Genomic DNA, 19717 nt, shown 5'->3' with positions numbered 1-19717 from the left:
AAAGTTGAAGAATTTACGATGACAGGAGTAGAACCATTAGAATGACCGATCTTTTTTGTTTTAGAATTTATTTTTCTACATAGCCAGCACCATTATCAATGCATTTTTGCCAGCGATGAATAACTCCTGTGCATGAGCATCCGAATCGTGCTTCGTCATACGAGGTTCCTTCCGAAAGAAATCCTCCTATTTTTTTTTTAACTTACAATGTTGAATACTTACAAAGATAGGAGTGGTACCATTAAAACAAGTGTCCAGCAATTAGTTTACCACATAGTCACCACCATTCTCAATGCCCTTTTGTCATGAATTCAATCAAGCATCTAACACCGTCAATATCTGGAACAAATAGGCGAAACTTTCCGGTCATGAATGCATAAGTTCAGTCCCCATAAAAATGTAACTTGAAATGCACTCTGATACATCCGGGCAGAATGAAAAAATAGGAGGCATTACTTGGTGAACACCCCACGCAGAAAGACTTAATTTTAATATTAAGTGATTAATATTAAGGGAAAAGAAAGTAAAGACTTTCTTTCACTTTTATTATAGACATGAAAAATGGTTGCTCATTATTATTAGTTGTAGTAGCATTGGTAGTAATTCTAGTACAATAGCACCCCGTGATACGGCATTAAAAATTAGTAACAAAATACAGTACACCATATAATACATATGCATATAATCAAATAATACAGGGTGACCCCCAATTGTTTTTCTAGGCATTTTTCAGTCAACGAAGAAAAAACGGCCAACGACGCTATTATTTTGATGTTCCTTTTTTAAATATAATAAACTAATTATGGCCAGAGTTTCATTTCATTCGGACAAAACACTAAGAAACGGGGCCTAATTAGAGTCGGGGCCCGTTTTTTGGGGGGGTCACCCTGTATTACAAATAACCTCGTAAGATGGCGGCAAAACCACGTGTTTTCGCGTAAGTTAAATCCAGGTTTACTTTACTAATAAAATTCCAATTTATTTTCAAAATTCTTAAATTGATTATGTTTGCCTGAGTTAAAATTCCTGGGAACTATTTTAATGTAAGTATTTTATATTTAAATATTTATTTCGCTTTCATGGCATTCTTTCTGTTATTCAAACATTCTTTTCATTGTTAACAAAATATTTATAACCTAAACACTGACAATGAGCCATTGCAGTGAGAACCCATAATATAACAGTGATGATTTTAACCGCAGAATTCAAAATGATAGTAACTTCTTTAATGCATAGGTTAGTTGTCGATTAGTTTCGTTTCAATGATTTCGAGTAGAGAATAAGAATTAAATTATAAGCCGTACACATAAAATTTGAAGAGGTGAACTAATGTTACATAATAAGGACTGCCCCCTTTTCATGTAAGTATAAAAATAGAGAGATTTAGTTAAAATGAAAATGAAATAGAATAGACGAAATTCGAACCTCGTAAATTAGGTTTAGAAATAGATTACGAGAGAGAATTAGAAAATGGAATGTAAAACAAACCATTGTTTAGCTTAGAGATAAAATAGTTTCAAGAAAAGAATGTGCGTTGTCAATTCTGTTATGAAAATTCAATGGAAAGAATGCAACTACAAGATAATTTAATAAACATGTTTTTAACATATTAGAAATATAGGTTACTGGGAATATAGGTTAAAACTCCTTTTGTAAACAAAGGAAAAAGTTTTGGACACGCATGTCCAGAACACGTGAAAGAAGACACATGTTTTAACATGTGTATGACGTCATGGAAAATGGGAAGTTCTAGATATAGTTAGAAACTTGGGAGAAACTGGGGGAGAAACTTGAGAGAGACTGAGAAACTCAGAGAGAGTCTGAGGACGACAGACGACAGTCCAGACATGGACATTCGAACGTCTAGAAGCGAGACGGTCACTTTTGAAACTTAGAATGTGAAGCTTTGAATTCTTGACTCAGAAAACCACGGCCGGTCGCGAGAAGAAATAAACCCATGATGTGTTTTTATAAACGTCGTCTTTGTGTTGTATATCTACCAAAAGGTAAAGTGAAAATTGTTGTTATATGTCTTGTATATCATGTGGTTTAGAATGTCTTTACATACACATCTCATATCTACAATGTGAACTCTACATCTCATATCTACACTTCTAAGTACGAACATTTTATAAATATGAATCTCGTCATAAAACGAACAGTCTCTCTTACAACACATCTCTCTCTACTAAGACTCACTTTTAAGAAAACCTATATGTAACACTAAACCAAGTTCTTAAATAATTGAAATATTTCAAAAATTCACGCAAAATACCATAAGTATTGTACTTCGACAACATTTTCGGAATTGGAAGCGTTAAGAGATAATATTTCTGTTTAAAAAAATTCTGACGCGAAATTTTTTTTTTTTTTCACATGGAGGTCACCACTTATCAAGGCCCGGAAGCCACTCGGGGATAATGGTTATTGCTTGTACAGTAATCAATGGGATAGTGTCGTAATAATCGTTAGTATTGGAGATTTGATAAAGTGTCTTACTTAAGGGGACGATTCATCAGGAATTTGTTTATGTTGGACTTGAAGACATCCAAGTTGTAGTTAGGTGGGAAACAGGCAAGCGGTAGAGAGTTCCACAGGCGTGCATTTCTAAGAAAGAAGCTTTCTTCATGGAATCTAAGTTTTAATTGAGGCACAGATAAAGTTTGAAAGTAACCGTTTTTTATAGGGTGTTATATTTTTTTTACAGGTTGTTATATTTTTTTATAGGGTGTTAGATTTTTTTACAGACTGTAATATTTTTATAGGGTGTTATATTTGTTTATAGGGTGTTATATTTGTTTATAGGGTGTTATATTTTTTGTGTCGACCCCTCAGTTGATCGATGCTAACAAGTTTTCAATACGGAATATGTTTACATTGCAAAATGTGACAGATAATTTCGTGTCGTTGTATGCTTTATTTTGCTTTTTTGAAATAAATACATATTTTAGTCAAATATACCCCTTCATCTTGATGATTTGGACACATTTATTTGGGACTGACGATTGCTAATGGTAAACGGCATGGTTTGAAGGGCCGAGTGTGTCAAGGTCAAATCAACGGAAACACTTTCTATAAACACACATTTAACCTTGTGTGACGGTAGCAACCAAGCAAGATAACCTAAATAAATATGAAATTTTCACGGCTAACGATTAGTAATTGACATTTGTTTTAATATAAAGACTCGTTCTGCAGGAGAATGTTCCTTCGTGCATGCAGTAATAGAAACTTCTGTGGTTCGAGAACGCCTCTCAAAATTATTTTCCCTCCCTGCATTATATTGAGAGGGTAGTCTTTCAGTTCTCTTAGCTACATCCTCAAAACTGTTACTGTCTCGTTTCCAAGGACAAGACTAAGTTAAGTTTCAAGAATCATTCCAAGTCACCTTATACTGTGACATCACAATTTAACAATAAAACAGGCCATATTTCTAATTTTTGTGGTTATTGATTGTTATTGTTTCTGCCATTCTCCATTCGTTACAAATATTTAATTTGTATTTGTTTACGTTGCCCAAATTGTATAATCTAAATTCCTCATCGTTAGTTGTGTAAATTACATATCTACCTAGTTTACCCTACTCGCTCGCTACCGTGGGGCCTCGATTTGTCACAGTTATGTTTAATCTCCTAGAATAGAGATAAATAAAATATTGCTTCTCGGGAAAATTTTCGGAGGTCAAATATTTTCTGAAGGGATAGTAAAAAGATTTATTAATGTTATTATTATTATTATCATTATTATTATTACACACAAGCAATGATTGAAAAGTGTAAAAGATTGTGTTAAAACCGAGCAGATGTCGTTGAAGGAGCATGTGGTTAGAAGTGAGGAGTGGATGCTAATGGTTGTGGCCAATGAAGTGGAGGTATGTGAGACCAAGGATGAGTATGTTAAACGTATGGGTAGAGAAAGGACAGAGGAACTGGCTAGGAAGAAAATGCATGGAAGGTACTTCTAATATATAGGTGAAGTGGCTGATGAAAGATCATGGCAATGGCTTAGAGATAGATATCTAGCTAAGAGTACTGAAGCTTTTGTTTGTGCAGCACAAGAACAGGCATTAGGAATACGATTGTTCAAAAAAGTGGTTCTAGGAGAGGAAGTTGCTGCAGAATGCCAGATTTGTGGTAAGACTTCAGAGTCAATTGCGCACCTTACAGCAGCGTGTAGTGGACTGGGCTAGAGAGAGTACCGTAAAAGACATGATCGTATAGGACTCCGGATATATTGGGAAGTGTGTAAGAAGGTTCGAGTGAAGTGTGCCGGAAAATGGTTGGAGTAGGTGCCTGATGAAGTGAGAACAAGTGAGGATGGTATGGTGGAATAAAAGTGCCATAACGACCAAGAAATTTTAACATAATCGTCTGGATTTGGTCATCATTGACAAGGTCTAAAAAAATGGCAGATTGTAGACTTTTAAGTACCCTGGGACAGGAATGTGAGAGAGAAGGAGAATGAGAAGTGGAGCAATTATGCTCCATTGGCCTTGGAGATAAAGCGTATACACGGGGTTAAAACACAAATAATCCCGGTCGTAGTTGTACACTAGGAGTAGTATAAAGTCATTTGGAAGAACAATAGAAAAAAAAACTACATATCCCAGATGTTTTAGGCGGCCTTCAGACCTCAGCTATTGTAGGTACCACCAACATCCTTAGGAAACCCTTGATCTTTGAAGCTCCTGGTTTGAAGTCGGGATTGAGGGAAATCCTCTGAAAATGAATCCCATCCCTTCCCTGGGAGACGTTAATTAACGAAATCAGAATTATTATTATTATTATTATTATTATTATTATTATTATTATTATTATTATTATCATTATCATTATTATTATTATTATTATTATGAAATTATTAAATTATTATTATTATTATTATTATTATTATTATTATTATTATTAATTAATTAATTATTATTAGAAATGTTTGAAAATTTGATACTCAAATGGACTATTTTGCGGCAGTGTGCTGAACAGTGCACTTGTGTACTAAAACGAAAGGTCGACGCATATCTTTATCTTGACTTTTCCTATATGTTAACCTCAGTTGAACTATGGTGTCTTAGACGGAAATTGTATTAATATCATAATTATGATTTAAAAAAAAATATTCCGTAAATATTTGAAGCGGTTATTGATCTGCGACTGTACGAGTGCTTTTAATCTTAAACAAAATATTCATATTGAAAAAAAAATAATAAGATTTAGAAATTATTTTATGTGTGGATTTTAACATATTTATGCTTCCGTAATTTATGAAAGGAAAAGAGGCGGAGTTTCCAAACAATCGAAAACTTCAATAGTTTAACCTATACAAAGCGAACAAAATCTATTGTAAACTGTGATTTTTTTTAAAGGATTTTTATAAATATACCTGCGTGTGTCAATTTCTGTACCGTGTTGACTTCGCCACAGCCATCTGCATCCCCAGACAACTAATCTATGTAAAAATGGTTCATCTGTGCTGAGATGGGCCATGTGGTAAAGATAGAAAACTATCGGTTTTCAAAGAAGTTTGATCTTTCGCCAGGGGAACCGTGGGGCGCCCGAACAGAGGCAGATGCGACATTATATATATATATATATATATATATATATATATATATATATATATAATGTGTGTGTATACATATGTGTATATATATACATGTATATGTATATGCATATATATATATATATATATATATATATATATAAGATTGTTGAATTTTTATTTATTTTTTTATTAGCGGTTAATTTCTTTTTTATTACCTGAACGTTTATAGTATAAGAAAGGAGTTATTTGCCCTTTGTTTACATTTTTCCTCGCCCACATTTTAGGACATATTTACTTGTTTTTATATTTTATTTAAATATTAATTATTAATTAATAATTACTACGTGCATAAAAGTAAGTAATTAATAATTAACATTTAAATAATATATATATACATATATATATATATATATATATATATATATATATACCTATTTTTTTACATGGAGGTCACCACTTATCAAGGCCGGAAGGCCATTCAGGGATAAGGGTTATTACGTGTACAGTAATCAATGAGATAGTATTGTAGAAATCATTAGTATTGGGGGTTTTGATAGAGTTTCTTACTTAAGGCGCGGTTTATCAGGAGTTTGTTTATGTTGGACTTGAAGACGTCCAAGATGTATTCAGGTGGGAAACAGGCAAGCGGCAGAGAGTTCCACTGGCGTGCAGTTCTAAGAAAGAAGCTTTGCTCATGGAATCTACGTTTGGATTTAGGCACCGATAAAGAGTGGCGAAAATTATTGACAGTAGTTTCAACCAGACGGGTGTTTCTCATAAAAGATTGGCGAGGGGGGGGGCGAGGGATTGGAGTTCAGACGAGCACCTTCCATGGAAATATATATGTATGCCAGCAGTTCATCCCGGCTTTGCTCGAGCCCTATATACTTTTCATAACTTCATGTGCATATGTATGTATATATTAAAAAGTTTGACTCATATGCAGGTAATTTACACATAAAATTTCAAGTGTTTAGACCTAAAATTGGCGACGGAGTTAGGTAGAATCTGCAAAGATCAACTCTTTCAACTTTGACCTCTTGGCAGCCAAATTGTCGCCCAAAAACTGACTGCATGTCTGAATTCCCTTTATGTAAAATTTCAAATGTTTCGACTCCAAATTCTCTGAATAGGTTGCTAGAGGCCGTAAAAGTAAAATCATTCGAAATTTGATCCCTTGGCAGCCAAAAAGAAAACGATTAAAAAGCTTGCCCGATGTCTGAATACACTTCATGCAAAATTTTAAATGATTAGACCAAAAATTGTCTGAGTAATTTTGTAGAGACCGCAGAGGTCAATTTGTTTTTAATTTTTAACCCAATTTTGACCCCTTAACATTCATTGTTTTGGGCTCAAATCAAATCTAAAAGTTTGATCCGTGTCCAAGTAACTTACATCTAAAATTTCAAGTGTTTAGACCCAAAATTGGCGGAGGAGTTTGGTAGAGTTTTTCGAGGTCAAATCGTTTAACTTTGATCCCTTGATAGGCAAATTTCTGGCCAAAACCCGATTAAAAAGATTTTCCCAAATCTCAATATTCCTTGTATCAAATCTCGAGTCTGTAGACTGAAAGTTGACAGAGTAATTTGGTAGGGAAATTAACAGACACACAAACACATATATATATGTATATATATGTATATATATATATATAGAGAGAGAGAGATAGAGAGAGAGAGAGATAAGTGGATCGATAGATATTATATATATATATATATATATATATATATATATATATATATATATATTCTTTTATTACAAATGTTTCAAATGTGTACGAAGTAGGAAGTTTTTAGTTTTATTTTGTTAGTTATTTCCATTATTTGAAAAAAAAAACAATTCTTGAAACTTCATGGAATAAGTAAAAAACATTTATTTTTATATTCTTTATTTGAATATTTGATAAATTAATAAATATTATAAATTATCATTATTTCAATTTGTTTTTTTACACACACATATGTGTGTATGTGTGTGTATGTATAACAGAGCCCAATTTAAGATTGTAAATTATAATTTACGAAAATTTATTGTTCGACAGAATACTCAAAAAAGCAAATATTAAGATTTCCCTAATGCGCAGAGTTTCAAAGAATGAGTTCTTTTCGTCAGAGGAAAGTTATTAGCAAATGATTATTATAATGAAGCAATGAATTTGCTACAGAGGCATTAATTGAAACTATATTATATGTAAACTAATTATATATGAAAAAAAACACAATTTAGTGAAAAGAATTTATGAAATAGAGAAAAGAAATGAAAAATGAAACAAAACAAAAATAAAAATGCCAATTAAGGTTATGCAGTGGTTTTGTTTATAAACGCGGAATGTTCATAAGATTTAATGTTCCCATAAGAAGTAGATCAATTTAAAATGTTTACAAAGCGATTGAATTTAAAAATTTAGAAATGAGGGTAATCCAATTAATCTGTAGAAAAAGTTTTCAAGCGATCGAGGAAGAAAGATATTTCAAAACGTCTAAGTTTTTCTTTTAAATTAGCGATAGAGCCACTGATGTAAGATGCTTTCATGATCAGCACAAAATTTACAATTACAATTTTCTCCGATGAAAAGAACGCAGTTTTTAAAACCATGCGAATTAAGGAAAGTAATATTTCTTTTAGAGTATCCTGTTTAACAATAAATACTTGTAAATTATAATTTACAGTATTTACTATTGTTTAGTGTTCTTTTATGACAGGCTATATCTCTTATTTCTGTTGCATTGAGCTTTTTGTTTGTTTGGGATTACTATAAAAACATAATTATTTAGACTCTCTAAAGTTTAGCTTATACACTGAGTTTATTATTATTATTATTATATATATATATATATATATATATATATATATATATATATATATATACATATACATATATTGGCTAAGGTTATTTAATGCTAGAAATACAGTGTTCGATATTATTTTTAAATAGATTAATAATAATAATAATAATAATAATAATAATAATAATAATAATAATAATAATAATAATAATAATAATAATATTCGGATGAAAAGATCAAGGGGGAAAGCACTAGTCAGACCATTGGATGAGTCCAAAGCAAACTGGGATCTTGGGGAGGATTATTGCCACCCAAATTCCAATTTAGACGGATGGTTGTTGCCAGAGTGAAATCAATGGCAAGTGGCTGCTGTGATAACGCAAGATCATGTGAAGGTTATCGAAAGAGGTGGGGCATACTGAAAATCTGAGGAGACTTGCTGTCATCCATATTCCGGTGAACATCCCAAGTTATTATCACTTTGTATTCTTTGCAGATGACCAACGTGAGAACTCCAATTAAATAATAATAATGATAATAATAATAATAATAATAATAAGAAGAAGAAGAAGAAGAAGAAGAGACGGAGAAGGAGAAGAATCCTTGAATGTGGAAACTAACACACACAGGAGCAACAGACGCGGGCCAGAAAAACTGCTGCAAAGGCAAAACATGAAACATCACATGGAACCAAGAACACCGAAGCAGCAAATCTATAAGTTCTCTAACCCAACCCTATTCTCCCATTGCCACATCACTGCCCCCACCCCACACAAAGATGAAACCAAATAACCAAGTAGAGTCAAGGAGGAAGGAAAGCCCGGGGAACTGAGTAGGCCTCCGTCTGATAAGTGCGAAGTAAAAATGGGATCTTGGGGAGAGGCGTATTGCCACTCAAATTCCGGTGAAGACATATAGCCGCTGCCAACAAGAAATAAATGGCAAGCAGCTGTTGCGATAATGCAAATTTATTTGCAAATGTTATTGAAAGCGGTGGAAAGTATTAGAAACCTGGGGAGACTTGTTGTCACTCAGCTTCCAGGGAACATCACAGGCTGTTTTCAAGAAGAGATCTTTGATGACCTGTGTGAAAGCTCTTTCTGAACCAATAATAATAATAATAATAATAATAATAATAATAATAATAATAATAATAAATATAATGATAATACACCAGAAGTGGTTCAGGAAAACGACAAGGTCAAACTTCGTTGGGAAATGCGCATACAAACTAATAAGGTTCTTGGACATTCGAAACCTGGCATAATTTTTCTAAACGAAAACGAGAGAACTTGTCATTTTGATACCACGGTCCAAGAGAAAGAACCCACAGAAAATAAATAAATATCAAAATCTGAATTGAAAATTAGTTAGACTATGGAGATCAAAAGAAGTCAAAATGATTTCAATTATAATTGGAACGCTTGGGGCTATAACGAAAGCCACTATAAATGGCTTAATCAGATTGACAAGGGAATAAAAAAACAAACTTAACTGTTGTGCACAGTGAAAGTACTAAGGTACAACTTAAATGTCTAAAGATAAATTTATTCGATGTTCCGGAAAAAATCCGACTAAGAACATCCATAACTTGTTTCACTCAAACTCCAGTGAACATTAACGCTTATTATCAGCGAGTAATCATTGATGATGATCTATGTGTGAACTCCTAGTGAGTATTGAATAGTAATAATGAGAAATCAATGGTAACCGGTTTTTGCGGTAACGCAAATTAATTTTCAAAGGTTATAGAAAGCGGTGGAAAGCACTGGAAATCTGAAGAGGCTTGTCATTCGGACTTCAGGGAATAACACAGGGAAAACCGCTGAAAGAGAAATCAATGAAGTTTAATGGTCTGTGTGAAAACTCCTAGTGAGTTCATAATAATGAAGCAGGCGCCATCAAATTTAGATAAATGGAAGAGAAGAAAAGAAAAAAGTGACCGAGAAGAACAAGGAAACTCTTAGAAACAAAACTATATAGTGGAAATCTAATTAAAGGAATAAATACCTGGGAAATATCGCCAGTCATGGCTATATATAAGTTGGACGAAAGAAAAACTTAACAAACTTGATAAAAACACGAGTAAAGTTATAATGTACAATGCCCTTCATCCAAAAGACGAGATTGACCGACTCTATGTCAAAAGGAACGAAGGAGGAAGAGGACTGACAACAGTAGAAAACTATATAGAATACACAAAAATACTTTGAAAATTACATAAGTCAGAACACAAAAAAAAAAACTGATCACCTCAGCGAGAGACACCATTAAGAAGAACAATACAGTAATTTATGAAACCAGAAACAACAAAATATATAAGAAAAGAAAATTGAGAAGAGAAAGCGCTACATGGACTATTCATGAGAATATCACAAGAAGATATTCACGAAAACATCTAAATGTAGCTAAGAATACAACACCTAAACAGAGAAACAAAATCTCTACTGACAGCTGCATAGAACAACGCGAGTAAAACCAAGCACATTAACGCTAAAATAGAAAATGGAACATTAGTAATCTATTTTTTCATAATTAATTTTACCAAGAATTGTTCATAAGTTTTGCTTTCGGTTTCGATTACTGCTGAAGGAACTAACGTTATATATATATATATGTATATATATATATATATATATATATATATATATATAATATATATATATATATATATATATATATATATATATATATATATATATATATATATATATATATATATATATATTAGCTGAATCCACTGTGAAAATTTTCCCCCACTCTTTATCTGTGCCTAAATCAAAACGTGGATTCCATAAACAAAGCTTCTTTCTTAGAACTGCACGCCCGTGGAACTCTGTTCCGTCGGCCTGCTTCCCACCTAATTACAACTTGGATGTATTCAAGTCCAACGTTAACAAATTCCTAATGAACCGCCCCCTTAAGTAAACACTTCATCAAATCTCCACACTAACGTACTGTACTTGCAATACCCTTATCCCTGAGTGGCTTCCGGGCCTTGATAATGGTGACCACCGTGTGATATATATATATATATATATATATATATATATATATATATATATATAACTTTAGTTCCTTCAGCGATAATCGAAACCAAGATATGCAAGAAGAATATGCAAGAACCCAAGTAAATAAAATGTTGTTTAGTAAATCGTTGTTTTTTTTGTTTCATTTTTTTCATTATTTATTTTTTTTTTTTTTGCATTTCCATACACTAAACACGGATATAAATATACCTAAAATATCCGCTGGGTCATAAGCTTCATTTCGGTATCTTACTTGTCTGAATGGGTTGCCTGTAGCCTGTGATAAACCGCGTCATAGGAAAATTTATAATAAGATATAAGTTTGGGATTCGGTTTTGATTCAGCTGATAAATCCCAAGTCATATAGATATATATTTTTTTTTTTTTTTTTTAAATCGCAACTTTATAATATATAAAAATCGATAGAACATTAACTATATAATAATGCATACGAAATCTAAAGGAATTAAAATATCATATTTAAGCGTATATTACGACTTGGCTACGCCGGGCGTCCCTGCTAGCTTGGATAAATACTTTTGCAATTTTAACAAAATAGCTACAATAATATCAGAGCGTCTCGATTTACACTGAATATCTGTAGAATGCCAACATCAATATATTACATATGAATCAGTCCTCTGTGGACTCTCCCCAGGTATTGCTAGTGATAATAAATACTATAAGCTTACTATTCTAAAAAACAGAATATAAATGTTGCAATATCAGTTAACGTGAGAGAATTGATAGTGAGAGCACCAACCAGACGTTAACTGCTAAAAAGAAAGTAAATAAAGTTTGAAGTTTGAAGTTTGAAGTTATTGTTTTCAGGCAGTGGCTAGTAAAGTGTTTTAGTGGCGACGAGAGAAGGGTCCTGGTTCATCCGAATTGGATCGTCGTCAGTAGCTCATCTAATCATATTCAAAGTATTTTCCTTTCTCATAATGTTTCTTAGTTCTTGGATTTATATTTGAGTCTTTTGACATACGGAAAATGTGTTAGCTTAGAGCAACAGCAAGGCATCACAAAAGTTCTATACGACATTTATATATATAAAAAAAAAAAAACTGAATTGTTACATAACCATTTAAAAATATTTTCTACTCAGCAAAAGTTGATTAAGAGCAACACCGTGAAATCCAAACTTCCTGTGCGCCAATCTAGAAAGAACATTTATAATACGATCCGACAAAAGTAAACAGTTTTGGGCGCATCAGCATCGTTATGTAAGTAATTATAAAACTCTGTGGAACTTACTTGTTTATTGCTTGCTGACAAATTTTCATTGGCGATCGGGCGATTCCATCATTTAAAAAAGGTGTCACAGGTGAATATATATACATATATATATATATATATATATATATATATATATATATATATATATATATATATATATATATATATATATATATATATATATATATATATATATATATATATATATATATATATATAAAAGCTGAACGTCTGTGTGTGTGTCTGGTCACGAATAGACTCCTATATGGTTGACTATAATAGAAAACTGATCACATATAATGATAGAAGATGTTCGAGACAAAGGATGGGTATGTTTGATCTGGCATGATGATGATGCATTAAAATTCTGGGGTCTGCGTACGCGCCTGGTCTACAAAGTATGGAAATAAAAAAATTAAAAATTAAAAAAAAACGTTTACAAGTGTTTTTGATATAGATGTACATAATGATACTTTGATAAGTATGTTTTAACTTTAATAGGGGCAGTATAATAAAATTGTGGGGTCTGCGTTCGCGCCTGGCCTCCATAGAATAGAAATAGGCACAAACTTTAATAAAGATTTTTCATATCTATCTGCGTAAGTATACTTGATAATCATGTTTCAGTTTGAAGAAATATGGTATAATAAAATTATGTAGTGTTTGTTCGCGCCTGACCTCTATAGAATGGAAATATGTCACAAAGTTTAACAAGTTTTTTTTTTAATATAGATCCACAGAATATTGTTACAACTGTTTCAGTGTGAACAGGATTGGTATAATAAATTATGGGGTTTATCTATTTTATTTTTACTTTCATCATATTTTGCCTTCGTTTTGATACCCCCAAATTCGAAGCTATCTCTTTACAACCCTTCTTTTTCATAACCTAATATACTTTCATAAATCAGAGTCCATTTTCTGTAGGCTGTTTTAATCCAGTCAACGACGGGTAGTTTTGCTAGTATATATATATATATACAACATTTAAATGAGACATTTTAGAAAACGTTGAAGTGTCGAATATAAATGATAAAATCATTTTTTGTTTATTGCTTTTTTTTTTAAGTCCTATATTTCGCTAATACATAGCTTCATCAGGCTCGAAAGTCCGGTTCGTGAATTTCTCTTTCTTTTTCTTTATTTTGGTGTTATGGCGAGGAGACGAGAATTTACGTGTTGGTCCGGTGGTTTCAAGTGTGTAGTGCTCCAGTTTCGAGCGGGATTTAAAGTAAAAGATGGCCACACTTTTTGAAGACACTTATTTTTAAAGTAAAATTTAAATGAGAAATTTATGAAAACTATGAAGTGTCGAATATATAGTGTGTGACTATCTTTTACTAATATATATATATATATAACTACTTAATTTACTCACATAAAATTAATATACAAAAGTATAGATTTATGCGTAAACTTTTAGTATTTACTTCAAAAGTGCTCAATACGTAGGTAGAGCTAGTTTAGTAATTTATTAAAAAAATGACCACAAATGGGCATTCAACAATAAAAACACCGTATGAAAACAACACTAGCGAATAAATACTGGGAACTCAAAGAAAGCGGACATTCGCCGGTAGTCGAATGAAAAATAATAAGACAAGCTACCACGTGTAGGAACCTAGACGACCCCTGTAGATTATGCCTTCATGAAAAATTTGCTATCCTGTACTTTAAAGAACACCAACATCTATTAGACCGCAGAAGAGAAATAGCAAACAATTGTGTTCACAAGATAAAATTTACTCTAGGATAGCGATACAAAATAGTTTTAAAACTAACAAAAACAATAGAAAATAAACAAATAAATAAATTAAATAAACATTAATATACATAAACGATCACACATATATGTATATATATGTGCATATATGTATGTACACATATATATATATATATTTATATATAAACTAACATTAAAAAAAAACACTAACCTAGTTTTAAAACAGATCAAGAAACTAAATATCCAGGCTAAATAGAGCACCTACAAAGGAACAGGTCAACCAGAGGTCAAATAGGCGTTTTTCCGATAAATGCATGCCCATTGGCTGATAGGTTGTTTTTAATGTAGGGGGGACCTAGCTCCCCAATGAAAGGGCAAAAAGGGCACTCTGGCAGTAGGCAATAATAATAATTGTCTCTGTACAGAGGTTTTCCCCACCGTTGACGAAGGACAATTTAACTTAACTGTAGCATCAGACAGATACTACACTTTGATCCCGGCCCGAAGTTCACGGACCTTCTTTCTATTTTTCTGTTTTTATACTTTTTTTTATTATATATATATATATATATATATATATATATATATATATATATATGTATATATATATACATAAAATAAAATTACAATTAAATTTACCAAAATAATCCAAGATGCTAAAACTAAAGTATATTATAAATATTAAATAATTAATATTTATAAAGTAATCTCAACCAATGTTTTATCAACTATTGCTTCTTATATATATATATATATATATATATATATATATATATATATATATATATATATATATGTGTGTGTGTGTGTGTGTGTGTATATATATATATAGAGAGAGAGAGACAGAGGCAGATAGATAGATAGATAGATAGATAGATAGATAGATAGATTGATAGATAGATAGGCTTGTGTGAGTCCAGTATAAAAGTTTGAAACCACAATACCCAAAAGAATTTGAAGGTGAATACCGAAAATAATTCAGTGGCATTCCAGAATAAATTATCAATCTCAAAACGACTTAGTCTCTTGCGTAGAAATTGCGTTCTTGGGAGGTCAGTCACACAAGAGACATTTCAAATAGCATCTATGCTAATTTGAGCCAACAGGTTCCCTAAGCTCTACAACAACGAAAATATGTAAATTAACAGGTCGAGCCTAAATCAAATGGAATGCATGATTATACCAACGCGATTCAAAAGTGTTGCATACTTTACATGTTTTTAAGTGGAGGGGCACCGATTATCAAGGCCTAAAGGCCACTCTGGGACAAGTGTTAATGAGTTAATTGCCAGGTCTGGTTAATTTTGATAAAAGTTTATGCTGTAAATAGTTTGGTTTAGTTGTTTTGTTTTACGGTCAATATATTTTAGGTTATTTAATACCGAATGCAGTCATTTTGTTTTTGGCTTTGCATAACATGATTGAGTTTTATTTATTATTTTATTATTTTTATATCTTTGGAATCTTTGAGAGGAGGCGCCACAATTTTTGAATTAATATATAGATTTTTTTTTTTTTGCGAACTGTTATCCGCATCTTCATAGTTGTTGTTGTTGTTTCACTACGTTTAAGCCAACTTATCCTCAGGCCTTCTTCGGGCGATTAACAATGACGGAATAGGAATGCTGAGTATTGTAAGTGTATCCCAATAATTGCTACTTCCTATACAACAACTATGGAAGGCAGTAATTACTGGGGTACGGCTAGAAAACTCAGTTTCCTATACCGTGCAAGAACAATTATGAAGGATAATAGTCCGCAAAAAATATGAATACACGAATGATTCAGTTTTGCAAAAAGCAAATTAAAAACAAAAACACTATCATGTATATTTTTAGTGAATTTAAGGACAAAAGTATGGTATATATTATTTAATTGGAATTCTTTATGGAAATGAGTATTATTTATATTAATTTATTTATTACGGACTATTATTATCATCTTTTTTAGTTGTTATTTCACGACGTTTCGGCCAACTATTCCTCTGGTCTTCGTCAGGTGGTAATCGCGACGGAATAGGAACTCCGAATCTCCTGACTGCATTCACTGCAATTATTGCCTTCCGTAGTTGTTGTCGTCTCACCACGTTTTGGTCAAGTAAGCCTCTGACCGACTTTGGGTAGGATTGAAACCGCTATTCTCAGACAATTCTCACATGGATCCCTAGAGATTCAATGTTGCTATCAACCGCGCTACGGGCCCCGGGCGGCGATGAAGGTTGAATTTTTTAGTCTTATAAATTCATGTTTATTTATTATCTGATCATCCATGCTCGGATTCGTGCCGAATGGTATATTTATTATTTAATTGGAATTCATTATTGAAATGAGTATTATTCATTGATTTATTTTTATTGCGGACTATTATCCTCATCTTTTCATCTTCGAAGATATCGCTTTCAATTCTACCCAAAGCCGGCCAGAGGCTTACTTGGCCAAAACGTAGTGAGACGACAACAACTACGCAAGACAGTAATTGCCGAGAATGCAGTCAGGAGAGTCAGAATTCCTATCCTGTCGCGGTTACCACCTGATGAAGGCCAAAGGAATAGTTGGCCGAAACGTCGTGAAACAACTAGGAAAAGATGAGGAAAATAATCCGCAATATATAAAATTAATAGAAGGCTGGTATTTTCAAACAACCTGATTTTATATCATCAGATTGTAGCTCAGCATTAACGTGAAAAGCAAAATGATGCAAATATTGTTATATGAAAAGAAAAGAAAATGTGACACAAGGTCAGAAGCTGAAGTGTTCGAGTCAGCGCCTATACAGGAGAGCCACTATGGCCGAACAAAAATGCTTTAGCATCCCGGAGGGCATTCCCCGGCAGAGGCGCCGCAGGCAACAAGTAATATACTTGGCGCACCCCAAAACCGGGCGGTAATGCCTAGGAGAGTGGATCCCAGGCGGCGTACTTCAGTCCGACAGGGTCTAGGCCAGTTCCTGGCCGCGCACCTGTCAGGCTGTGCTCAAGAACGGGTTCTTGACTGGTAATTTCTACTCAGGTCGCCGCGCAACCGAAGCAGCAATGTGACTAACCCTGCAACATTAAAAACAAATTATAATTATTAGACGAGACTAGTTCTAGGATGAAAGGTAGATGATTACTATTCGGGTCTTCCGTATTTAAATAAACACTGATTTTCATGAAGACATATTCAGTTTATGTAACTATATTTTTTTTCTCTTAAATTGCTTACGCAGTTTATTTTAATCAAATCATCTGCACGAGGAATCCGAATTTAAGGAATTTACATTTGACAAATAACTACAATATATATATATATATATATATATATATATATATATATATATATACATATATATATATATATATATATGTATATGTGTGTGTGTGTGTGTTTATATATACACATATATGTGCGTATATATATATGCATGTACATATATATATATATATATATATATACATATGGGTGTGTGTGTGTGTGTAAATGCGTGTGTGTGCGTGCGTATCAATGTCTTTTAAAACTTGTGGAATTCCCGTAGTGCTTACGAACCGAAAATGCCAAGAATATTACTGTTATTTTATATGACATATTGTAAAAGTACGACTTATTTCGCTTGTGTGAAAGGGGGCGTATTTTGTTTCATGGGTACATTTCTGAGACTTATGTATTAACACATGTATACTTACACACGCATACACACCCATATATATGTGTGTATATATAAATTAGACATATATATATATAATATAAAGCTGAATGCACGCGCGTTTGTGTGTGTGTGTGTGTGTGTGTGTGTGTGTGTGTGTGTCTGGTCACGAATAGGCTCCTACGGTGTTGACTATTGTAGAAAACCGATTACATATAATGATAGAAGATGTATCGAGACACAGGAATAGGTATGTTTGATCTGGCAGAACGGTGGTTCATTAAAATTGTGGGGTCTGCGCTCGCGCCTGGTCCAGAAAGTATGGAAATAAAAATTTTAAAATTAAAAAAAAAAGAACGATTACAAGTGTTTTTGATATAAATGTACATAAGAATACTTTGATAAATATGTTTTAACTTAAATAGGGATGATATAATAAAATTGTGGGGTTCGCGCCTGGCCTCCATAGAATGGAAATAGCCACAAACTTTAATAAAGACTTTTCATATCTATCTGCGTAAGTATACTTGATAATTATGTTTCAGTTTAAAGAAATATGTTATGAGAAAATTATGGTGTGTTCGTTCGCACCTGACCTCCATAGAATGGAAATATGTCACAAAGTTTAACAAGGTTTCTTAATATAGATCCACAGAATATTGTGATAAGTGTTTCAGTGTGAACAGGTATGGTATAATAAATTATGGGGTTTATCTATTTTATTTTTACTTTCAACATATTTTGCTTTGGCTTGATACCCCCAAATTCGAAGCTATCTCTTTACAACCCTTCCTTTTCATAACCTATCATACTTTCATAAATCAGAGTCCATTTTCTTTAGACTGTTATTGAACCCATTCAACGACGGGTACTTTTGCTAGTGTATATATATATATACATATATATATATATATATATATATATATATATCTGTTGAAATATATTTTCTTATAATATATACCACTCCTTATTTAAGAAGCTCAATGTAATTACAGAGCAACATAGTGAATAAATGACAAAAGACTCTATTTCAAAGTTCATGATGTTGACCATCTTATAATTTATTTATTTAATTCAGTTTACATTTACAATTCTTGAGAGTGTCAATGAGTCGTAGCGCAATCAACCACTTAATTATTTATCAATCCATTAATCTATTATGTCCTTAACTCATCAGAAAAAATAGAAACAATCAATTCGTCAAAAGGAAATAAGTGCGTTTTGATTAAAATCTGAAAATTGGAAGAGAAGCTGTAAATACCTTAAGAATTATAAATGTCAATTGAATTAAAGGAATAAATTATAAGATGGACAACATCATGAACTTTGGAATATAGTCTTTTATTATTTATTCACTATATATGTATATATATATATATATATTCATATATTTTATATTATTTTATGTATCTGCATAAAGATGTATGTATCTTTTTTCAGTATTTACTTCGACAGTGCTCAATACATAAGTAGAGCTAGCTGGTAAGTTTCACAGAATATCTATAGCAATTAAGCTACACAGAATTTTCTGCGTTTCAGCTTAGTGAGGATTCGTCAGGCTACATATATATTTTTATATATTTATGCAACGTGCAAGATTTTCACGCGTTCGAACACTCTGGATTGTCTAATGTCTGCTCCTGAATTGTTCGTTTATTAGTTGTTTTTTACCTCCATTCCTGTAACAATTTTTTTGGTGACCCGAAGGTATAGGCCTAGCAAATAACGTCAAAGCTGGCTTCGTGGCTTGGTTCGAATATTCTGATCGGCAGGAATTT

The 19717-nt window shown here is 32.5% G+C and overlaps 1 protein-coding gene across 6 annotated transcripts in view; it reads left to right on the top strand.

Annotated features, from left to right (window-relative positions):
- The window catches only part of LOC145249500 (protein madd-4-like), a 942311-nt gene that overhangs the window by 98325 nt on the left and 824269 nt on the right, over positions 1 to 19717 (top strand). The window lies entirely within an intron of this gene.

Source organism: Euprymna scolopes, chromosome 28 (assembly GCF_053919585.1).
Source record: "Euprymna scolopes isolate OS-2025 chromosome 28, ASM5391958v1, whole genome shotgun sequence".
In the NCBI taxonomy this organism is placed as follows: domain Eukaryota; kingdom Metazoa; phylum Mollusca; class Cephalopoda; order Sepiida; family Sepiolidae; genus Euprymna; species Euprymna scolopes.
Note: the sequence above shows the minus strand (reverse complement) of the source record. Positions and strands in the feature narration are given on the sequence as shown.